The sequence below is a fragment of the Aethalodelphis obliquidens genome, unplaced genomic scaffold (assembly GCF_003676395.1).
Source record: "Aethalodelphis obliquidens isolate GAN/ISIS:26980383/991018 unplaced genomic scaffold, ASM367639v1 scaffold42, whole genome shotgun sequence".
NCBI classification, from domain to species: domain Eukaryota; kingdom Metazoa; phylum Chordata; class Mammalia; order Artiodactyla; family Delphinidae; genus Aethalodelphis; species Aethalodelphis obliquidens.
The window spans coordinates 5066889-5092742 of record NW_020837986.1 but is presented as its reverse complement, the minus strand read 5'-3'; the positions used below and the strand labels follow the sequence as shown (position 1 = coordinate 5092742).

At 39.4% G+C, this 25854-nt stretch overlaps 1 protein-coding gene across 1 annotated transcript in view; it reads right to left on the bottom strand.

Moving 5' to 3' along the window:
- Positions 1–19418, bottom strand: part of CHD6 (chromodomain helicase DNA binding protein 6) — a 172467-nt gene extending 153049 nt beyond the window's left edge. The window contains exons 1-2 of the mRNA XM_027078281.1: positions 19287–19418; positions 18544–18601 (exon numbers count right to left, since the gene is read on the bottom strand). The gene's annotated coding sequence lies outside the window, so the exon portion shown is untranslated. The remainder of the gene's footprint in view (positions 1–18543; positions 18602–19286) is intronic.
- Between the last annotated feature and the right edge of the window lie 6436 nt (positions 19419–25854).

Here is a 25854-nt window from a genome sequence, read left to right as displayed (position 1 = left end):
TCCTTAAATCGTCACTAAGCCTCTCTCTTTCTACAGCTCTTCTCTCAACAAAGAAACAGGCTCAACTCTATCTCAGAACAGTAACTATACCAACAAATCCCACACCTGCATTTTCACTTCCTCCCATATTACTTCCCTAAAGCTGTTCTTAGCAATGACTCCCTAGCTGCCAAATCCAAGGCTTTAGCCTGACTTCCTTGCAGTACTTTAAACTATGGACCATTTCCTCCTTTTAAAATTCTCGTCTCACTGGTTTCTTGGAAGCCATTCTCTCCTGCCCTGCCTCTGACTGCAGGCCTCCAAAGCTCAGCTTCCTCCATAGGCTCCTCCTATTATAAGGCCTAACCCTTAAATGTCAGTGCCCCCAGGGCTAAACACGCTTAATACCACAAGGGCTCCCTGAGTTCTCCACTCAACTCCCAGACTTCAACTCTACACCAGGACCACTGCACATTTCCAAATCCAAGTCCTCCTTCTGACCTCCAGGTAGGCATGTCCATCCACATCCTGGCCAGTTCCAATTAGGTATTCCACAGATGTCACAAAAAAACCCCACAACTCAGTGCTGCCTTTACACACACACACCTGCTCCTATGTCCCCCACTAGAGGCTAGATTCCCATGACCTGCCACCCAGCCCAGAGTTCAGTCATCCTTAACTACTTCCCTTTCCCTTAACTCCTTCCTAATTCCTGAATCCCGTGGTTCCTCCCCAGTCCACCTCTTTAGTTTATTACCACTTTTTTGGCAGGGGGATTTTTTTTTTTTACCAGCTCTAGCCTCCTAAGTGTCTCTACTCTAAGTACCTTCTACCCTCATGCCATTACCCTCATTGGACCAAGAGTATGTTTTCCTAAAGTATAAACAAAATCAGATCATATCTCTGCAGTGTCTTCAAAAAGGAAAACAAATTCCTCATGGCACAGAGCCCTGCATAAGCGATCTGGCCTCTATTCCGAGTCTGCTGCTCTGATGTTACCTTCCACCATTCACCCAACTGTACTGAATACTTGAGGTTCAAGCTATGCCTCACCAGGGAAATCCTTCCACTGTCCTTCCACTCCTGTCTCTTATCCTTCGAAACTCAACTCTGGTGTCATGTTCTCCGGGATGTCTTACCCGACTTACCTAAACCCTGAAAGCAACTCGTGAGAAGCACCAAGCCATAGCAGCTATATCACCATGTCATCTTTTCCCTGTCTGTGCATGCCATCGGCTAAAGGCCTAAGCACCCTCTGGGGAAGGGACTCTGTCCTGCAGCAGCAGGCTCAGTGCCTGACATTTGGACTCATAAATGACTATCTGTGGAATGAGTGAGTGAATAAATGGGAAAGCTATGTTTACAGAAAAGGCTTTGAGCTCCTACTTTCTTCATCATAATTGGTGGCCTCTATCTTTTTTCCTTTCCTGTTTATTCTGTTCTTTTAGTCCAATTTCTCAGCATTCATCATTCATACCTTTTCAAAGTAAAAATGTACTTAGCTTAAGAATTCAAAAATATAAAGCTTAAAGCAAAAAATATTCCCCTGACTCTACTCCCCGCCATTCCTGACTCACTCTTCCCAGAGGTAGATCTGTAGCTATTCTTTCTACTACTTTCCAAAATATTTCTAAACAACAGTGATATACCGCATTAACAAAACGAAGGATAAAAATCATAGGATAATCTCAATAGATGCAAAGAAAGCTTTTGACAAGATTCAACATCCACTCATGATAAACCTCACAACAAAGTGGGCACAGAAGGAACATACCTCAACATAATAGAGGTCATATATGACAAACCCACAGCTAATATCATACTCAACAGTGAAAAGCTAAAAGCATTTCCTCTTAGATCAGGAACAAGACAAGGATGCCCACTCTCGCCACTTTTATTCAATATAGTATTGGAAGTCCTAGCCATAGCAATCAGACTAGAAAAAGAAATAAAAGGCATCCAAATTGGAAAGGAGCTTCCCTGATGGCAAAGTGGTTAAGAGTACACCTGCCAATGCAGGGGACACATTGGTTCGAGCCGTGGTCCGGGAAGATCCCACATGCCGCGCAGCAATTAAGCCCGCGAGTCACAACTACTGAGCCCACACGCCACAACTACTGAAGTCCGCGCGCCTAGAGCCCGTGCTCCGCAACAACAGAAGCCACAGCAATAAGAAGCCCGCACACCACAACAAAGAGTAGCCCTCACTGGCTACAACTAGAGAAAGCCCGAGCACAGCAACAAAGCCCCAACTCGGCCAAAAATAAATAAATTTATTAAAAAACAAAAAAAAGAACATATGACCCAAGCTAGCCCAACGTGAGCCTTGCCTGGACCTTCAGTAGAACTTTTAAAAAACAAACTGGAAAGTAAAACTATCACTATTTGCAGATGACATGATACTACATATAGAAAACCCTGCAGATTCCAACAAAAACCCATTAGCACTAGTAAATGAATTCAGTGAAGTTGCAGGATATAAAATTAATAATAGAAATCTATAGCATTCCTATCCACTAATAATGATCTATCAGAAAGAGAAATTAAGAAAACACAATCACATCAAAAAGAGTAAAATAGGGCTTCCCTGGTGGCGCAGTGGTTGAGAGTTCGCCTGCCGATGCAGGGGACACGGGTTCGTGCCCCGGTCCGGGAAGATCCCACATGCCGCGGAGGGGCTGGGCCCGTGAGCCATGGCCGCTGAGCCTGCGCATCCGAAGCCTGTGCTCCGCAATGGGAGAGGTCACAACAGTGAGAGGCCCGCATACCGAAAAAAAAAAAAAAGAGTAAAATACCTAGGAATAAATTGAACAAAGAAGCTGAAAGACCTGTACTCTGAGGCTATAAGACATTGATGAAACAAATTGAAAACAACACAAATAAATGGAAAGATATACTGTGCTCACAGGTTGGAAGAACCATACTGTTAAAATGACCATACTACCCAAAGCAATCTACAGATTCAATGCAATCCCTATCAAAACCAATGGCATTTTTCACAGAACTAGAACAAATAATCCTAAAATTTGTATGGGACCACAGAAGACCACAAATATCCAAAGCTATCTTGAGAAAGAAGAAGAAAGCTGAAGGTATCACACTCCCTGATTTTGAAGCATACTCCTGAAACTAACAAAATATGTCCATCAACTATACTTCAGAATAAATAAACAAAATTTCTAAAAAACACGCTAATAGTGCTAGTATATTGTTTTTTCCAATTTTAAACATTATTCTATCAGCTTCTCCCTATAAAACAGGAGTTGGCAAATGTTTTTATAAAAGGTCAGGTAATTAATATTTTAGGCTTTGCAGGCCACATGGTCTCTGTTGCAACTAATCAATTTTGCCACTGTAGCATGAAAACAGCCTCAGACAATATGCTAACATATGGGTTGGTCTGTGTTCCAAAGAAACTACAAAACAGGTAGCCCCCTGCTATGGAAGATGAAGCATACCTTCCCAATATAGTTATTATTACCATTATTATTAAATCAATATTCAATTCACAGCTAAGACATGAACTATATACTATGCTAAAATTTTCTTTTTTGTGTAATTTTTTCCCTAAAGATAGTAAGTACCTTTAAATTTAAAAATTTAGAAATTTGCTTTGTTTTCTATGAATCACTAACTTATCTAAAAATGCTTCTCCAAAGCCTTAAAATTAAAATTCCTCTCAATCTAAGTTCATTTTTTCCCCCTTGGATCATTATATCTGGAGTGTTACAACTCACTTCAATCTGTTTCAAAGGCACATTTCCTAGGACTTCTCATCACCATCCTCCTGGGGGATTCATTCCCTTTGTCCCTCTCGAGTGAACTCCCAAGCTTCTTTCTTCTCTCTGAGGGTTTACTCTCTCATTCTGGTGAATCACAATGTCCACTAACTGACTAGGAAATATATGAACGAGAGGTAAGTTTCTGAGACCTTCGTGCCTCACTAGGTTTATAGTCCACCTTGATGGCTTGGTGGGTAGCAAATCACAGGTTGGAGATGGATATCACCTCAGAATTTTGAGAGCATTTCACCACTGTCCTGTTCCTTCCACCACGTGTTAAGGAATCTGAACCACTGTGATCCCTAATCCCTTATCTGTAACCTCTCTTCCTCCATAGAAAGCTTTAGCCCCAGGGAACATCTTTTCACAATGATGTACTGTGGGGCTGTTTTAATCCATGAGTTTGGGCACCTGGTGAATTCTTTCACAAACTAGAAACACCTGTCTCAGTTCTGAGAAATCCTCTTGTATTATTTCCTCATAATTTCCTCCCTAATTGTTTTCTTGTAATGGAACTTCTATTATTGTATATGAAAGACAGACCTTCGGGGCTGTACCTCTAATTTTCACATTAAAAAATGTTTTTAAATCTTGTGTTCTGCCTTCTGGGGAGGTTTCCTCAACTTTATCTTCCAACCCTTCTTCTTCTTTTTTTTTTTTACGGCTAACATGTTCACCATTCAATAATTCGTTTTTTGGGACTCTGATGTTTTACTCTTGTAGTCTCCTAAGGCTGTGCCAAGTAACCAACAATAGAAGAGCGTTCAAACGACAGGCGGTGGCTCTTTCCTTTCAAAGACGACGCTGTGATCTAGTAGAAACACTTCTACTCAACCAAAACAGTCCAACTGGCATGAGAAAACGCCTCTGTAACAATTTTAAGGATTTTTCTATGTTTTCAAGGCTCTGAATGAGTTTTATATTTCTATCAAAGGTGGCACAGCAACAAAAAATGAGGATTTTGGTTCAGATACATGAATTTTTTGATGCCTGAAAGTTTTTTTGGAATGTAGAGAATTTTTAGGTTAGATCTATTTCTCTGAAAAGTTATCTTTTGTGTATAATTTAGGCTAGAGCTAATCTGTATAGGGTGAGCTATGATGCTCTCTGCAACAGGCTAGAGATAACACACCACCTTAATTTCATGACTACAAGTCAAAAGCATTCACATCTCTCAAGATGAAGAGGGCCATGAGAACAAAGACATCTATTTTGAATACTACTATATATCTAATTCGTAGGACAGTATTTTGTGAATGAATAAATATATTAATATTACACATGGATTTATCAATGGTGGGTCAAAAGAGAAGGATCATACTGGTATATATACCAGGTTTAGTCTAAAAACCCTTCTCTCCAAAAATGTAGGTGCCTAATTCGAAATACCTGCCGACATAACTAGGGAGAAGACACCAGTACCATCGCGACTTCCAAACTGATGCAGTGCTTTGTTTTGCCAGCTTGAAAGTACAATTACCGCCTCAAACGTTAACTTAAGATGCTTCGCTCCTCAAAAGAACAGTGTTTTAAACATTCAAAGTGTTACACTAAAAGCTTTGTTACCCTGTATATGGGTAATGCAAGCCAAAAAGCAAATCAAGAGTAGTGACTTTAATCCCTGTCTATGAGAGAAGGCATAATTAGCAGTAAGAGCAATAACCTTCTAGAAAACTCTTGTTACTGGATTAAGAGTATTAGAAATGTCCATTTTAAGAGGCTTCCTATTGGTCAACTGCAAAATAACAGGACTTTAAACTCATTGCTACTGACTTCAACCAATGTCTAGCACTGCCATAATTCCTCACAATAATCTGTTTTACCTAGATGGTGTAAAGGGGTAAACTAAGGAAGCTCTCTAGAATCGACTAGAAACATTTCAATAGTGCTGCATTCACAGAATCAGAACTGAATGGGACCTTTGGGATCACACAGCCAAACACTTTGATCTTAATGATGAATGAGACACATCTGCATAATACCAAAGGAAAAAAATCAACTCCAAACCCCAGTTCATCTCTTCAATCAGAGAAATCATTTCAACTCCTAATCTGGTGATGAAAATCAACTTGCTCGATAAGAATCACTATTAACAGTAGTAGTAGAAGCAAATGGCCAGGCATTATCAGAGCTTATCAAATAACACATTGTAAAGTAAAACCTGACTGCACTTTTTTTCTGTCATTAGACCCTACACCATAATGTCAACTGACCCAAATCAGGAATGATCCCATCTGTGAACACAGGACTGAAGAAACCGATCTTCTGACAGCCAAGCCCACTCAAAGTTCAGAGCCCTGAAAATCCAAGCTATAACCTTATGTAGGAAGACAGAGGGTTTTACAAATGACACTCATATTCAGTCTCAAGAGACCTCACCAGTAATGCAACATCTTTTTGAATCGTTACACTTTAATGCTTTTTGTAGAGGAAGAGTAATACCTGTAGGCTTGCGTGAAGATATCTAGGTTCTGAACATAAGGGTAGTATGATTTGTACAATTTATTCAATATCTCTGGGTCTTAGTTTCTCGTTTACAGAATAGGGACAAAAACTATCTTTTGGGAGAGGAGATGGATGAGTTCTACTTTGGACAGGCTAAGTTTGAAGGAACAGTAAAGGCTGAAGCAAAGTGAAGGGGTGGGGAACTTAAAAGCTCAGGAAATGCAATCCTTTTATCTTAAGAATGATGAAACTAAGGATCAGAGCAGTCTGATTGCCCAAAGGCTCACAGCTATGCAAAAAGTACAAGAATCAGGGCTTCCCTGGTGGTGCAGTGATTGACAGTCCGCCTGCCAATGCAGGGGACACGGGTTCGTGCCCCGTTCCGGGAACATCCCGCATGCCGCGGAGCGGCTGGGCCCATGAGCCATGGCCGCTGAGCCTGCGCGTCCGGAGCCTGTGCTCCGCAATGGGAGAGGCCACAACAGTGAGAGGCCCCGCGTACCGCAAAAAAAAAAAAAAAAAAAAAAAGTACAAGAATCAGATTTCCTGGGTTCCAATTCAGCCCTCTTAGCACTATATCAAGCTGCCTTGTAGGCAAATGAAAACGGCGGGAGAGGTCAGGGCTGGAGATGTTCTATTTGGGGCACGTGGAGACTGGGCAGAGATTAGAAAGATATTGTACAGACTAATTACTACAGTCTAGGGGAAGGGAGGAAGGGAAGGTGGGAGGGAGGGAGGGAGGAAAGAAAAAAAGCAGGCCGTAGCAGAGGATGGTTTCGATCCATCCTTGGGGTGAAGAGGAAGCAATTAAAAGTCTGATAAAACTATCATTCAAGAAGACCTTTTAAGCACATTTTAGACAAGGATGGACCCTTCAGATAATATTACATACAAGTGAAAAAAAATATTTCATACAAATAATTCATACGATAAACACAGATAAAAATCTTTAGGGATATAACTGCCAAGTAATTCTGTTTAAGTTCTTTATCTACTTTCATAAAGCCTGCCATTTGAATCCTGAATTGATAAAATTGTTTTAGAGCAATTTACAGTAAGGGAAAAACTCTATCTGACGGCTAGCCAAGACAGCAGGAAACGAAGTAAACACACTAACAAAATCATAACACAGACAACACAGCAGAGTTTTTACTTTGGGGTAAATAATAGAAGAAAAATCACATATTTATGGTCATTCGGGCGCAGTACTCTTTATTCTACAGGATACAGGAGAGCCAGCCCAAGTGCAAACCAATCTACAGTCTGAAAACATCTTATCAAATAAATTTGTGCAATTCCTAGTACTACAAAGACGGGCTTTTCCCCTACTTCTACAACTCTGCTGTGTTAAGAGTAAAATAAAAACCCAGGATTTTTCCAAAGTGGTTTTTTTTCTATTGTTCAAAAATGAGACAAATAATGGATTCTGAACCTGACACAAATTCCCTACTATCCAGTTTTAAGGTGCAATCCTGAAACTGAATTTCCACATCTTACGTTAAATCACCTGCTGCAAACCCAGGAGGATGCTGCACCCTGATGGATTCCACGGTCGTTTGTCTCCTAAAAGCTGTACAACTCTGGCACCTCCTGCTCTTTCCTTAGCGTCTATGAATTTTTAACAGAATCTGAGAAGGATTTTTTTTAAGCTCTGGATTTTTAAAAGATTAAGTAGCTCTTAATCCTCTCCCACCCTCAACTTCCCCCTTCCCTGAAATCTAAAAGGAAGAGAGCACTGTGATAAACACAGAACCAGGCTGTGGGTGGGTATGTAAAACAAAACTCTGCATGATGTGACGGACTAGGGAAAAAGCTCCCTTGCGAAAGCAAGCACAGACAAGCACTGGCTGAATGGTGAGGCGGGTGGCTGGCAACCAGAATCTCCTGCCAACAAAATGCCCTGGTTCTCCAAATCTGCTTGTGCTACGCTAAGAGCAGAAACTGCAGGCAATAAGAAGAATACTCAAGAGGCCACCTGAGGCAAATTTAAGCCAGCTGACTAAAGTCTGCTAATACCATGTATGTTATGTGTGGTCCATCTAATCTGCCTAAATATTGGTATAGATGTATAGATGTAGTCACCTATTTTAAATTAATGTATTAGCAAACAACGTATTGTTAAAACTACTGACTTCTAACACCTAAATAATCACTTAACTAGAAGTAAAACTCAGCACGTTTTCAGATTGGTATGTGGTACTATTTAAGGAGGACTGGTCTGGGAGATGACAGAATTCACGTCCAGAATGAGCAAGAGAACCACAAAGAAGGGCCAGTTAGTTTACTTGGTAAATAGTACCAATTCCCAGATCAAAAGACAATCATTTTGAAATATAAATTCAACTTCGGCGAGCAGGGGCTACTCTTCGCTGCAGTACGCAGGCTTCTCACTGCGGTGGCTTCTCTTGCTGCAGAGAATGGGCTCTAGGCGCGTGGGCTTCAGTAGTTGCGGCCCACAGGCTTAGTTGCTCTGCAGCATGTAGGACCTTCCCGGACCAGGGATCGAACCCATGTCCCCTGCATTGGCAGGCGGCTTCTTAACCACTGCGCCACCAGAGAAGTCCCTAAATTTAACTTCTTAATACCCATAATCTCCCACTCATATTACACTATATTTATATTACCTGTTCCAATGCTCCCTTCCATCATCAGCACAAGCACTGAGAACCAGATGTAGCGATGTGATTTAAAATTGTTCTAGATACAGATGAGCAGTTGTGGAGGACAGCAAATTTCCAACCTGCCACTCTGGAGTACACGTGCAGAATGAGATCCATACCTTCCATCACAGGCACCTTTTCCTTAAGATACTAAATTTGCTAATGAAGCTCTTTATTGGTAGCATAGTACAAGCTCAGGTTAGTAATAAAATGAAATAAATAAAAGTCAGGAAACTCTCTCATTAGCCTGGATATGAAATCCAAGTAACAGTTCTTGAAGCCTCAAGAGAATCCTAAAGGAGTTGGTGACAAAGCTGCATGTCACAGACAGGTAGAATAAAAGCAGCCCTCACACAGAGGAATACAAAACAGTAACTCCCCAGAGGGCCAAGGGACTGCATCAGTGCCTGATGCCTAGGACAGCGCCTAAGATATAGTCAATACCCATATATTTGCTTGGTGAGTACGTGGATTGAATTTATAAATAAAGGCTCACTGGCTAGTTTCACCACTCACTATTTTCTTCCCTCTACCCTCAAATGACTTAAGGGCGAAAAAATATAAGGAAACAATTTTTGCAAGGGAATCACTCCAGGTTTTCAGCCTGCTGTGTTATATGTTTGTAGTAACTCTCAGCCTGGACAAAGCCTCTCTAGATATAAGAGTGCCACCAGCGATTCAAAGCACAGAAACAACCATAGCCTATATATGTGAAGATACCAAGCTCTGTACACAAAAGTAGGTAATTCCAAGTCTATTACTGTTATTCACTTTAATTTGATTTAGCAACGATTGGGCTTTACACAGCTGACTCTAAAATTCACCCTGAATTCTATCCACAGTGTAATGTCAGAGTTTCTTAGCAACCTTCGCTTTCTGGAAATTTGACTCCTATCCAGATTCCATATCCATCTTGTGGATCCAAGTTCAACTCCTAACTTGGTGAATTTTGCGATTCTGCACCCAGAGTTATCTACTCCTGAACAAACCACAGTACTGACCTGCTTCTGCTTGCAGCTTTTAAAAGCCACACATTGAGACTCTCCTATCACCACAAATTCCTGAATCAAACATCTATGGTTCTCATTCCCATTAATGCTTACATGGGAGTTACCACTGTGGGCCCCCAAATTTCTTAGCCAGGCAAAAGGGGATCTGGTGATTTAACTGCTTCAAGAAGAAGGGTATATGGTGACAAAGATAAAAGCAAAGATAATGCTTACAGAGGAGAGCAGTGATATTTTATTTAAACTAAGAACAAAGAGGTATCTGAAAAGCCATAGAAAGAAAAACTTAGAAGTTCCTGTTTGAATACTTGGTAAGAAGAATGTCAACAACGTAAGAAGTGTATGTTGCTCTATAGAAGACCTCAGCATTAATTATTTGATCCCAAATGGAAAAAAAAAAAAAGGTAGTCTGGCAAATAATATATATATATTTTTTTAATTTATCTTTTTTATTTTTGGCTGCATGGGGTCTACGTTGCTGCGTGTGGGCTTTCTCTAGTTGTGGTGAATGGGGGCTACTCTTCATTGCAGCGCGTGGGCTTAGTAGTCGTGGCTCACAGGCTCTAGAGTGCAGGCTCAGTAGTTGTGCCGCACGGGCTTAGCTGCTCCGTGGCATGTGGGATCTTCCCGGAAAAGGGCTCAAACCCGTGTCACCTGCATTGGCAGGCGGATTCCTAACCACTGCGCCACCAGGGAAGCCCTAATATTTTTGCTGAATGAATCAGATACCTGTTTTTTGACATTAAGTTGAACAGCCCTCAAACAGGTTTTAAAAAATAAAAATAAGGTTGAGGGACTTCCCTGGTGGTCCAGTGGTTAAGAATCCACCTTCCAATGCAGGGGACGTGGGTACGATCCCTGGCCAGAGAACTAAGATCCCACATGCCGCGGGGCAACTAAGCCCGCGTGCCGCAACTACTGAGCCTGTGCGCCACAATTAGAGAGCCTGTGTGCCACAACTACAGAGCCTGCGTGCTCTGGAGCCAATGCGCCGCAACGAGAGATCCTGCATGCTGCAACGAAAGATCGTGCATGCCACAGCTAAGACCCAACGCAGCCAAAAATAAAAATAAATAAATAATTTAAAAAAATAAAGTTGAGATACCCTGGATTATTTTGTATTTTCCCTGTTCTAGCCTGGATCTGGATCTTGTTTTTAAGTTTATACTTTTGGAATCAGACCATACCACACTTTTACTTTTATTGAAGTATAATATGCATTAAAATAAGTATAGCTCTTCACATACTGAACACCTGTGTAACCAGCATCCACATCCAGAAATAGGACACTCTTAGCAATACAAAAGCCCCATCCATGCTCCTTTTTGGTCACTACTACTTTTCTCCAAGGGTAACCACCAGCCTGACTTCAAACAGTACAGATTAGTTTTGCTTGTTTCTGTACCTTATAAAAGTGGAATTATAGAGTACATACTCTTGTGTCTGGCTTCAGTGCCAGTTATCAATTTATTGCCTCTCAACTCCAAATTCACCCTTCAGTACCTGCTCTGTGATAATGCTCTGGACTCTTAAGCCTTTTCCCTTTACAGAAAGCATGATGTTAAGCTTGTGGTCAGTAGAGGGCGTTGGAGGGGCATCGCAGGAGGAAGGAAGCTTGTCTTTCAGGTTCAAGGGTGCAGTGCTTTTTTGCCCAGTGAGAGTATGTAGGGACATCTAGTGGTGCTCTGTCCCAGTAGCATCCCCAAAGCATTAGACTGTTTTCTCATATTCAAAGATCACCTGGAAGCTTTAATTTGCCAGCAAAGGTCCTACCCATACTTGAGGATAATGAAATTACCCCATAGTTTTTTCTTCTCTAGGATAAATATCCCCATGTATTTAATACCTCACATATTTTCAGCTCTCTCCTGTTCTTTTTTTTTTAATCTTTATTGGAATATAATTGCTTTACATCTCCTGAACTTTCTATGTCGTTTCCTCCTTAATCTGCAAAATCAAAAGCTGAACTAAGACACTTTATCCAGCTAAAGTAGTATCGACTCATAAATATCCATCCAAAACCAAATCAAACCTCCTGGTGAAATGCTACAGGCACTCCTATTAAGGAGTCTGGGAAAAGACAAGGACACCATCCATCAAGCATTGCTCTGGACATTCTAGAGAATACATGGAAAAATTATGAGATGTATAAACTAGAAAGAGAGATACAAAATTATTATTTATATATGATGTGACTGTTCTTCTTGTAAGCCCTTAAGAAACAACTTCAAAACTATGAGAACCAAGAAAGAGTTTATAAGGTCAGTAAAATATATATATCTGTACAAACATCACCCACTTTGTAGGAAACCACCTCAAGTTTTCCTCAAGGATGTAGCTGCTGCTGTTCACATCATGCATACCGAGCGAGACCTACTCTACTGCTCCGGCTGTGACCACCTACTCAAGGGACTGATGCCAAGGCCCACTTACACAGGCCAGACATGAGGCCAACCTCCCACTGTAGAGTCTGGCACCATGTTGGAACTGACTCAATCAGCCACATGAGGGTAACTCACATGTAGCTTGTCTTTATTAACTCAATTCTAGCCAGAATTGTGTTAGTATGTGCCCAACACAATATTCATCTTGAATTTCTATTACACCAAATTCAACTTCTTCCTCTGGTTTTATGGTTTATCATATCTCTGAGGAGCTGGCCACCTCACTAAGCAACCAACAAGAGCAGATATACAGGACAGTCACCAATGAAGCTAAAGAATCGACTCTAGGGCTTCCCTGGTGGCGCAGTGGTTGAGAGTCCGCCTGCCGATGCAGGGGACACGGGTTTGTGCCCCGGGTCGGGAAGATCCCACATGCCGCGGAGCGGCTAGGCCCGTGAGCCATGGCCGCTGAGCCTGCACGTCCGGAGCCGCAACGGGAGAGGCCACAACAGTGAGAGGCCCACGTACCGCAAAAAAAAAAAAAAAAAAAAAAAAGAATCAACTCTGTTTCTTCAACTCTAAAATGAGGGTATTTGACCTCAGATTTTAAAAACCCTTTCCTAAGGATCCTATGCCCTAAAATTGTCTAATTCTGTGACCCAGTATATATAATAACCACACACCAAGAGAAAAAAAAACTATGGTAAACGAATCCTGCAAAAACACTAACATATTCCCCTTTTTACCAAGTTCTCCATTCTCCAGGTGAATAAGAGCTAGGTTTTTTTTTTTAAATATAGAAGGGTAATAATAAATTCTTTTTTTTTCTCCAAGAGAAACTTACTAAAAAGGAAAGAAACTTACTAAAAAGGAAAGAATGCATGGAAGTCAAGAGGATGATTTAGGAAATCTGCTTCTGTTAGAAGGCATGAACATCTTTAACAAAATGTGTTAAGTACTTTAAGAAATTCTATAAATTTGGGAAAAGTTAACCATGGAATGATGATTACCAAAATTACATAAAAGTGTCAATATTTGAGTCTGTAAATAGAATAAATAAAATTAAGAAATATGTTGTTTTTAAATCCACCCTCGCTCTTACACCTAGAGAATCAATCCCTTGAGGCCTTTCCTGTTCAAGTTTACCACTGGTACACAGCTGCTGGAAGCTTCACACACAGACTAAAAGACACTAGATAAATCCAGCTCATTCAGCTCCTGACCTGAGGAGGCTTCCTCATAGTTTTGTATTAACTCATCCCTATCAGTGATACCCAACTGCTTAAAACATCAGATTGTTACAACAATGTTCAGATCCTTGAGGATCTAATCATTTTCTTATCCACACAGATTAACTTCTTACCAGACTAATACAAAAGAAGCATCATTCGAATATAAAAGCATAGAGAAAGGCAGTGACTTTGTTGGTGAAAGAACACGACCGCTCAGATTATTCATTTGAACTGACACTTAGTAGAAATAATGAATTTACTTGCTCAAGTAAAAACAGAATGGGGGACGCAAAAGAGGGGAAGAAAATTATTTCACAATTTGTTGAAATATGAGACACAGTACTTCAATTTAAAAAAAATTACTTAGCAAAGAGATAGCAGAGATATACTTGGGACAAATAGTCTATAGTACCTCCTGACTCTTGGTTCTATAACTGAGACCTACGGCTGCTATTTATTATGATTTGCAGAATTTGAAAAATTGTTTTTATGGTATTGGATATGAGCTATATGGCTTTCTGCTCCAAAAACAACCTGAAATTGTGTAGCTAAGATCCAGGTGGCTGATTCACACAGGATACTACTCTGGCCATTGGACCCTTTTTGCTTTAAAGTTCAAGCTACTTGCTCTCTGAACAGACTGTGACCTCAAGCTGTCTGCCAAGTTTCTCTTGTGAATTTACCACCTATTCTGACCGCCTGATTCTACCCCAGATGATAATACCAGAGTCTGAGGGCTGTTTCCGCCACCTCCAACTAAGGTCCAGTTAAGAGATTCACAAAAGGTTTCTGAGTAAGAAGGACCTTCCTAAAGGGAAAACCCTACATACTTGCCCTTCCAAGTGGACATGTTATGTGTATATATGTGTCTCTCTATATATACAGACACAAGCAAACAAAACACATGTATATGCAGATTATTTATATACAAATATAGATTATCCTCCAGGGATAGTAGGACAGTGCACCTGAGCTATTTTTCTAGACGGAGACACTACATAATCCACTCTGTCCTTCTGCTAAGAACATAAACCCTGCAACCGAACTGTCTGGGTCCAGAATTCTAGCTCTTGTCATTTATTAGCTGCGTGACCTAGGTAAATCACTTAATGTCCCTGACTCAGTTTCCTCATATGTAAAACAGGGATGATAATCATGTGAGGATTAAATAAACTAGTACATGCAAATAACAAAGTACAGTGTCTGGCACATAGGAAGTACTATATAAGGTTAAATATTACTACTGATATTCATACAACAGCCATCCAGGTAGAATAACAGGAAAAATATGGGACTACAGCAGTGAGAAAAAATGACCTATAAGAATTCAAGTGACCTATATGGACTCATGATCCATAATCCCCAACCAAAGTAACCTCAGAACTTTCTTATCCTTGGAGCAAACCCCAACGTAGATAAAAATATTTCGCAAATGCATGATAATCCAGGAGTCTAGCTCAAAATCTGTTCCCATACTTCCCTGGTGGTCCAGTGGTTAAGAGTCTGCCTTCCAGCGCAGGGAACGCGCGGGTTCGATCCCTGGTCGGGGAACTAAGATCCCACATGCCGCGGGGCAACTAAGCCCACACACCGCGATGAAAGATCCCGCATGCCGAAACTAAAACCCAACGCATTCAAACAAATAAATAAATGTTAAAAAAAAAAAAATCTGGGCTTCCCTGGTGGCGCAGTGGTTGAGAATCTGGCTGCCAATGCAGGGAACACGAGTTCGAGCCCTGATCTGGGAGGATCCCACATGCCACGGAGCAACTAGGTCCGTGAGCCACAACTACTGAGCCGGCGCGTCTGGAGCCTGTGCTCCGCAACAAGAGAGGCCGCGACAGTGAGAGGCCCACGTACCGCGATGAAGAGGGGCCCCCGCTTGCCGCAACTAGAGAGAGCCCTCGCACAGAAACGAAGACCCAACACAGCCAAAAAATAAATTAAAAAAAATAAAAATCTGTTCCAGTAAAACCTGTTAAAGATAACTCATTCAAAAACAAATAAATGGAGGGGAATTTACCTAAACATTTTTTTTTTTTTTTTTTTTTGGCCGTGCTGCGCAGCAGTGGAAGCACGGAGTCCTAACCACTGGATCGCCAGGGAATTCCTAAACATACAACTTTTAAACATTCCTTTCTACACTTTTTTCACTAAACATAATCAGACAAAAAAGTACTTTGCATAAACGAATTTTTCAGACACCTCATTTTACTCTGTTTTTTTTTAAAGTTCTTAGTCAAAACTTTTCATTTCATTTTCTACAAGTCTCTGTCTTCTTAAAGTGTAACAATAGTGAAATAAATGATTCAGGCAACAATCATCAGTAAGGGTTAAATTAGGACCATTTGATGAAAGGTGGACAGACCTGGAAATCCGCAGGCTGTCAGAAATTCACCCCATGGATTTTTGTTGGCCAAACGGGGTAATACAACTTGACAACAAAAGGCTATGCCAACATGAACCCGCCAATTAATCTTAGCATACAAAGTAGGACAGTCAAACATTATGGCTTTCTAATGTGAACGGGAAGTACAATATACCACCTATGAATAATAAAAAATCTGAATGATTACAAATATAGTTTAGCCTCCAAATCTAACTACCTGTTTACAGGTAATATGGAGAAAGCGTAACATGTTATATGATACAAGGATACAATCAGCAAAATCCATAATGTGGGGAAGGGGAACAACCCAGTTTCTTCAACAAATAAATGGTGTAACAGCAACAACAACAAAGAGGGGATTTATTACAGATTAAAAGAAATTTATTACGTGATTAAAAGATATCAATCAAATGCATTAGGTGGACCTTATTTGAACCTGATTCAAAGAGTTAACTGTAAAAAGCCATTTTTGAGAAAAATCAAGGCAAGAGATTCAGTATTAGGTAATGTTAAGGAATTAGGTTATAGGGAATCTGTTAATGTGTATGATAATGTGCTTTTCTGTCCAACAGATATACACACTAAATATTTATAGGTGAAATGATAGGTTATCGGGACTTTCTTCAAAATACTCTAGGTCAAAAAGAAAGTGAGAAGGGACACATAAGAATGGCATAAGGGGCTTCCCTGGTGGCGCAGTGGTTGAGAGTCCGCCTGCCGATGCAGGGGACACGGGTTCGTGCCCCGGTCCGGGCGGATCCCACATGCCGCAGAGCGGCTGGGCCTGTGAGCCATGGCCGCTGAGCCTGCGCATCCGGAGCCTGTGCTCCGCAAGGAGACAGGCCACAACAGTGAGAGGTCCGTGTACCGCCAAAAAAAAAAAAGAATGGCATGAGGATTCACTGTATTATTCTCTCCAGTTACGTGTATGTTTGAAATTTCCCATAATAAAAACTGTTTTTTTCAAGGTTAAAGGAAAGAAGAGACAGGAATTCATAACCAGATCTAAGTTTGGCCACCATCCACGAGGCACGAAAAACTGCAGAAAGCCTTTATGTAAAACAAACATGAAAAAAGCTGACAGCAGTAGCCCCTAAAGACTGTATGTGAGATACTCTGGGCAGATTTCTTTTGTCAGCACAAATTCTCTTTACAACATTCCTCTCGAGGTATGCTTTCCATCAGGCAAGGTACTATTACCAAGGTACAAACAGGATGTCCTGACACCAAATTGAACTCTTCAAGCCTCTACACCCTGAGAAAAGTTATTTGAGGAAACTGACTACCAAAATATATATATTTTTTTAATGGCGTGTATGTATTCCTAAGTCTTTAGCAGTTTATCTATACTTTTCAGTTTTTTCCAACATTTGTATAAATAAATATTTTTGTATAAGAAATACTCTTTAGTATAATGAAAAAAAATCGCTGTGGTTAAAAAAAGTTTATTTAAACTTCCCTTCTTTCAATCCCTTCTCCATTCCCATTGCTCCTAACATAGTTCGTGCTATGTTATTATCACTTTATACTTGGTATCACAGCAGTTAAAACATTAACTGATTATACCACAGATGTGCAGGTCAAATATATCACCTGTTTCCTTCCAAAACTTAAAAAGTATATGAATAATTAACCTTATCCCACATATAATAGTAGTGTACTGAATTTAGAGAAGAGAGTACTGTTCAAGTATCATAACCAATAATCTAACAAAGGGGTTCAGTAATACAGGCACCAAGGCTATTCAAAGGAGAATTCTTTTTCATCTGTAATTGTGTGTTTTGTACCTTCTTGTTAGGTAAGGAAAACAGTGAATCCAGAAAATTGCACCTTACCAGTTTTAACAATATTTTCCCAATAGCTGTCTGCCAAATATTTTAAGTAACTCTCACCAGGCTATCGTCACCTTTCTATAATTCCCCCTGGGCTTTATTTATCTATTGAACATGATTTGGTCTATAATGGTGGTAAAAAGGAAGAGACTGTAAAAATAAACAACAATAAATAATGCCTAAAGGTAAGGATTAATATAGTTTTAAAATATGCAGTTGACCTTTGAACAATGTCGGGGTGAGGGGTGTAGATGCCCCATGTGCAGTTGAAAATTATGTATAACTTTACAGTCGACCCTCCATATCCAAGCTTCTGCACCCATGGATCATGTAGTACTTTAGCACATATTTAGCAAAAAAAAAAAAAAAATCTGCATGTAAATGGACCCGTGCAGTTCAAACCCATGTTGTTCAACGGTCAACTGTAACTAAAAATGATCTGTAGGACTCCCCTGGTGGCGCAGTGGTTAAGAATCCACCTGCCAATGCAGGGGACATGGGTTCGATCCCTGGTCCAGGAAGAGCCCACATGCCGCGGAACAACTAAGCCCGTGCACCACAACTACTGAGCCTGCACTCTAGAGGCCGCGAGCCACAACTGCTGAGCCCACCTGCTACAGCTACTGAAGCCCGAGCACCTAGAGCCCATGCTCCGCAACAAAGAGAAGCCACCACAATGAGAAGCCCACGCACTGCAACGAAGAGTACCCCGCTCACCGCAACCAGAGAAAGCCTGCGCACAGCAACAAAGACCCAACGCAGCCAAAAATAAAAATAAATAAATAAATAAATTTTTTAAAAAAAGAAAAAAAATGATCTGTAAGATGAAGTACCTTTGGTCCTAGGGAAGGCTGATCTGGGAACTCTATTTCTGTATTGATCTCTATGCCCCTGGGAATAGAGAGAAGGTACAACATTGCATTATTGCTAACAAGGTAGAAATTAATTAGCTCTGCTCCCTTTTTGTTGTTAATATTCTGAGCAAAGGTTACTTCCTTATTTAATACAGAAGTAGTTATATTTATCCATCCTGAGATAGATGGTTTTCAGATAGCAAAACCCTCTTACTGAAAGAACTTAGCGTCTAAAAACTTAAAGATGCCCTTCTAACATGCACTGCTAATAATAACTGAGAAGCTAGAATGCAGCAACTAACATTTACTGCATTATTTTTCTTAATCATCATAATAATCTTATGAGATAGGTACTGTTATTATTCCCATTGTATAGCTGAATAAACCAAAGCACAGGATGTTAAGAAACTTGCCAAAGAAAACAGAGCCAGTAAGGAATGGAAAAATATCATCCTCATCATTACTCAAAATTTTTTAGGGATAAACAGAAAAGCTACTGGCAAGTCATTCCAAAATCCATTAGTATCATTAAGTCTCAGAAATTTTTAATTTAATTATTTGCTGAGCATCTACCGTGTGCTCAACATTGTGCTACTTATTAAAAGACACTAGAGGAGAAGCAGAAGACAGCTATTTCCTCTCTAAACCTTACTGTCAAGGTAGAGAGACAAAATATACATATAAAACTAGTAGAGGAAAAAAAAATGTAATGCAAGAGCTACCTCTTCATAAATTCATCCATGTCCAGGCCTCACTTTCCACTCCAGAGCATTTTTTAGATACATCACAGTTGACTGGAAAACCAGAGACAATATTCCCACTAACTGGTGGCAGCGGGTGGGTGGAGGCAGTGTGGATTTCTGGCTAAGGAATAAAAATCGTTTAATAAAATCAATTCAATTCTAACCAAATATATATATATATATATTTAAAATGTAGTTAGAAGATCATAGAGATCCAAATATGAATAAGACACTCTACCTACTTTAAGAAATCATAGTCTAGTGAGAAAATACAAACCTGCTAACAAATGGCATTTGGTGTGGATGCCAACAGAACTAAGGAAGAGTTTCAGGTACAGTGGGAGCAGAAACAAAGGAGAAAGTAACTATGAGGGCAAGTTCTGATAAGATAACTCCTAGGGATGCTGTAAAAAGAACAGTAAGTTATAGAAATGGAAAATTTTATAACTGGAAAAAGTAAAATTATGTTCCCAGTCCCATAACAGATCCTGAATATTTTATATGCACAAATGTGATCTTCCTCCCCCCAAAACCTACCCTTAATGTAATCTCAATATCAATATTTAATGTCCAACTCAGTCTCTACTGTTCTATAATAATGTCCAGCAGTTGATCAAACATTACAAGGTATACAAAAAAGCTAAGTGGGTATGAAACAGAGACAAAGCTATCAAGAGAACCAGACTGAGAGATGACCCAGATAGGGAATTTAAAATAACAATGCTTAACATGTTAAAGAATTTAGTAGACAATACGCATGAATAGATGGCAAATTTCAACAGAAGGCCAGAATATGTAAGAAAGAGTCAAACAGAAATGCTATCTTTTTTTGTAAAGGTATCAGAGATGAAAAGTTCCTTTGATGGGCCCACCAGAACACTCAATATAATCAAGGAAGGAACCAATGAACTTGAAGACAGATCACTAGAAATCACCCAAACTAAAACACAAAGAGGGGGGAATAGGGGTGGGATAGGAAGGACACAACAGAAAGAACATTCAAGAGCTGTGATATGATCAAATGATACCACAGACATGTAACTAGAGGTGGAGAACAAGGCAGAAATAATGTTTGAAGGAAAAATGGCTGATAATTTTCCAAAAATAAAGTCATCAAACCACAGATCTAAGAAGCTCAGAGAATCCTACAGAATGAATATAAACAGTAAGCAAACAAATAAAGACAACAAAGAACACATACCTGGACACTTCACAGTTAAACTGCTAAAAATCAAAGTTAAAGAGAAAATCTGAAAAACAGCTGGAGGAAAAAAACATTACCTTCTGAGAAAAAAAAAAATTCCAACAGACTACTTGCAATCCAGGAGATAACGGAGTAATACCTTTTAAGTACTGAAAGGGGAAAAAAAAAACTTCATGACCCAGAATGCTATAGTCAGCAAAAATATCTTTCAAAAATGAAGGCCAAAAAAAAAAAAAAAAAAATGAAGGCAAAATAATGGCTTTTCAGATGAACAAAAGATGAGGTAATTCAATGTCAGCACACCTGCCCTACAAGAAACTGTAGAGAGGGTCTTCAAGTAAAAGGCATACGACACTTGACAAAAAATGAGGATCCAGCTATTAACATAAAAGTTAATAGCTCCAGAAATGATCAAAATGTAAGTAAATATAAAAAACCTTTCCCCCATAGTTTTAATTATTCCAAAACTATCTAAAGCAAAAATAGTAACAGTGTATTGTGGAGTCTATAATATATGTAAAAGTAAAACACACGATACCAATAGTCACACAGGATGGAAGGGAAAAACTAGAAGCATACTGTATTGTTAGCATGTGAAATGTGAAATAGTATAATATTATGTGAAGGTAGACTGTGATGTATATTGTAAACCCTAGGGCTATCACTAAAAATTTTTTAAGAGGTACAACTAACATACCCATAATAGAGATAAAATGAGGGTTTAAAACCCCTCAGTCTAGAAGAAGAAATAAAGAGAAAAGGGGGAACAGATCAGATGGAACAAAGAGAAATCAACTAATATGATGATAGATTTAAATCCAACCATATCAGTAATTATGTTAAATGTAAATAATCTCAACATCTCAATTAGGGAATTCCCTGGTGGTCCAGTGGTTAAGACTTCGTCTTCCAATGCAGGGGGTGCAGGTTCGATCCCTGGTCGGGGAGCTGGGATGCTACATGCCTCCCGGACAAAAAGTCAGAACATAAAGTAGAAGGAATATTGTAACAAATTCAATAAAGACTTAAAAAAAATAAACATCTCAATTAAAAGGAAGAGATTATCACAAGACCCAGTTACATATGTTCTGTAAGAAATCTACTTTCAAGACAAGTTAAAAGAGATAGAAAATGAAATTTCCAATCAAATGATGGATAAAGATAAACCATGCAAGTGTTAATCAAAAGCAAGCCAGAGGCTCCATTAATATCAAACGATGTAGGCTTCAGAAGAAGGAATATTAAGAGTCATTCACATAATGACAAAGAGGTTAATTCATCAAGAAGATATAATAATCCTTAATATGTATGCACCTGACAACAGAGTGTCAAAGCACATGAAGCAAAAATTGATAGAACTCAAAGAAGAAATATATATATAAAATATATATACTATAATTTAAATCACATATAGCATATAATTATATATATTATATTTGGAGACTCAACACTCCTCTTTCAGTAATTCAACAAGTTGACAAAGAATGGGTAAGGATATAGACGGTATGCATAACACTATCAACCAATTTGCCTAATTAACATTTACAGAACATTCCACACTACAAAGGCAGAATATTTATTTTTACTTTTTTGGCTGCGTTGGGTCTTTGTTGCTGCATGCAGGTTTTCTCTAGTTGTGGTGAGTGGGGGCTACTCTTCATTGTGGCTTGCGGCCTCTAGAGCACAGGCTCAGTAGTTGTGGTGCACGGGCTTAGTTGCTCCGCAGCATGTGGGATCTTCCCGGACCAGGAATTGAAACTGTGTCCGATCCTGCATTGGCAGGTGGATTCCCAACCACTGCACCGCCAGGCAAGTCCCAAAGGCAGAATATTTTTCAAGTGCATGGGGACATTTACCAATATAATCTGTATTCTTGGCCATAAAACAGATCTCAACAAATTTAATTAAAAGAATTGAAATTGGGCTTCCCTGGTGGCGCAGTGGTTGAGAGTCCGCCTGCCGATGCAGGGTACACGGGTTCGTGCCCTGGTCCAGGAAGATCCCACATGGCGCAGAGCGGCTGGGCCCGTGAGCCATGGCTGCTGAGCCTGCGCGTCTGGAGCCTGTGCTCCGCAACGGGAGAGGCCACAACAGTGAGAGGCCCGTGTACAACCCCCCACCCAAAAATAATTGAAATTATACCAGAGTATATTCTCTGCCATAAAGTAATTAAATTTGAAATCATCAAGAAGAAGGTATCTGGAAAATCCACAAGTAATGGGAAATAAAACACATTTCTAAACAACCCTGGGTCAAAACGGAAGCGACAAGGGAAATTAGAAAAACAAATTTTTTTGGCCACATCGCACGGCATGTGGGATCTTAGTTCCCTGACCAGGGATCGAACCCACACCCCAGTGGAAGCGCAGAGTCTTAACCCCTGGACCACCAGCAAAGTCCTAGAAAATATTTTTAACTGAATGAACATCAAAACACAACATATGAAAATTTATGGGATGCAGCTTAAGCAGTGCCTAAAGGAAAGTTTATAGCACTAAAAGTTTATTAAAGAAAAAAAAGAAAAGAAAAAAACCTGGCTTACTCGAATTAAGCTTCCACCATAAGAAACTAAAAAGGGAGATCAAATTAAAGTAGAAGGGTAAGTTGCTGCAGCCACTATGGAAAACAGTGTGGAGGTTCCTCAGAAAACTAAAAACAGAATTACCATATGATCCAGCAATCCCACTTCTGGCATACATCCAGACAAAACTATAATTCAAAGAGATACATGCACCCCTATGTTCACAGCAGCACTATTCACAACAGCCAAAACATGGAAACAACCCAAACGTCCATCGACAGATGAATGGATAAAGATGGGGTACATGTAAACAATGGAATATTACTCAGCCATAAAAAAAGAATGAAATAATGCCATTTGCAGCAACATGGATGCACCTAGAGATTATCATACTAAGTGAAGTAAGTCAGAAAGAGACAAATATGGCACAAATGAACATATCTACAAAAGAGAAACAGACTCACAGAGAACAGACTCGTGGTTGCCAAGGGGAAGGGGGGTGGGGGAGGGAAGGAGTGAGAGTTTGGGATTAGCAGATGTAAACTGTTACATATAGGATGGACAAACAACAAGGTCCTACTGTATAGCACAGGAAACTATATTCAATATCCTGTGATAAACCATAATAAAAACGAATATTTTAAAAAGTCTAAAAAAATAAAGTAGAAGGAAAGAAATCATAATAAGAAGAAAAAACAATGAGGTTCAGAACAGAAAAATAAGAATAGAAAAATTAATGAAACCAAAATCCAATTCTTTGAACAGATCAATAAAGTTGATAAACCTCTAGCCAGAATGATCAAGAAAAAAAGAGAAAAGACAAAAATTACCAACATAAGGACTCAAAAAGGAGGCTCTAGGAATCCTACACACAGTTAAAAGGAAAATAATATTAACTTTGTGCCTCTAAATTTGGACATCTTAGATGAAATGGATGAGTTCCTCAAAAGACACAAACTAGCCAAGCTCACTTGAAAAGAAAAGAAAAAAAAACCTGAACAGCCTTCATCTATTAAAGATGGTGAATTTGTAGTTAAAAACCTTCTAACAAAGAAAACTCCAAGTCCAGACTCCTTCAGTGGTAAATTTTACCGACTAATTAAAGAAAAAATTACAGACATACCTCATTTTATTGTACTTCACTTCATGCACTTTACAGATACTACATTTTTTACAAATTGAAGGTTTGTGGCAACCCTGTGTTGTCAGATGATGGTCAGCATTTTTTAGCAATAAAGTATTTCTTAATTAAGTTACATACATTGTTTATTAGACATAATGCTATTGCACACTTAACAGACTATAGTATAGTATAACTTTTATATGCACTAGGAAACCAAAAAATTTGTGTGACTCACTTTACTACAATATTTGCTTTATTGCAGTGGTCTGGAACTGAACCTGCAATATCTCCTGTATACCAATATTTTACATAGACTCTTCCAAAAAAAACAGAAGAAGAGGGAACACTTCCCATCTAATTTTATGAGGGCAGCATTATGCTGACACCAAATCCAGCAACAGCAATACAAGAAGCCACCGGTCAAAGACAAAGATCAAAACAAAGACACTAAAATCCTTAACAAAATACTATCATATTGAATATGGCAATGTATAAAAAGGATAATATATCAAGACCAAGTGGGATTTATCCTGGGTATGCAAGAGGGATTCAACATCAAAAACCAACTAATGTAATTCACTGTATCAACAGACTAAAGACAGAACCCACATGATCATCTCAACAGATACACAAAAAGTAACAAACTCCAACATTCATTTATGATGAAAACTCTCAGGAAACTAGGAGTAAAAGTGAACCTCCTCAAGCTAATAAAAAGCACTGACAAAAAAACCTACTGTTAATGGGGCTGTATAATTTTCCCCTAAACTCAGCAACAAGGCAAGGTTGTCTAATCTCATCATATCACTTCAACATCATACTGGGGTCCTAGACAGCGCAATAAGACAAGAAAAAGAAATAGAAGGCATACAGATTAAACAGGAAGAAATAAAATTGTCTTTATTTGCACTCAACATAACTATCAATACAGTAAATCCCAAAGAATCTACAATAAAGTTTCTAAAATCAGTAAATTAGTTTAATAAGATCATAGGATTTAAGATCAACATACAAAAGCCAACTTTATTTCTATATACTAGCAAGGAACAACTGTAAATGAACATTTTTAAAGTAGCACTTATAATAGTACCCCAAAACATAAATACTTAAGAGATAAATCTAAATTAAGCACAACCATATAACTGCTATAAATCAGCTTTAACTTGACCAGTCTCTCCCCCTATACAGAAAAGCTATGGGAAAGCCTAAATAGCCTAAAACTTCAGAATAAGGCCAACTTATTTTCTTCTCAACTCTCTGGAATGTTTTGCCATGAGTCAGCTTTCCTTCCAGTAGACAGTCTCTTCTCTCACATTTTTCCTTGAAAGAGGTTCATCCTGAGAACTCATGCTGTAAGGCTGGTTATCTTGGAACTAGGAAACTGAAAAATGGAATGCAGCCCCAGAAAATTTTAAACTTGCAAAAGCCAAGTTAAAAGCTTCCCCTCTGGGGAACTGATGAGGCCAGAAACTGACAAGCTTCAATACTAGCTAAAATCCCCAGATGACATATAATACTGTGTAAAAGACTTGTCTTATCACTAAGCTTTCCACACATTCATGTCCTCCATTAGTAAGGCAGTATTAGGCACTCATGTATTTCAAGACATGTCCCTCATCCCAACACGTCCCTGACACATTTAACTGGACCAGAGGTGGGCGCCTAACCTAAGGGTGGCCAATGCCTAAACAGGCCAACA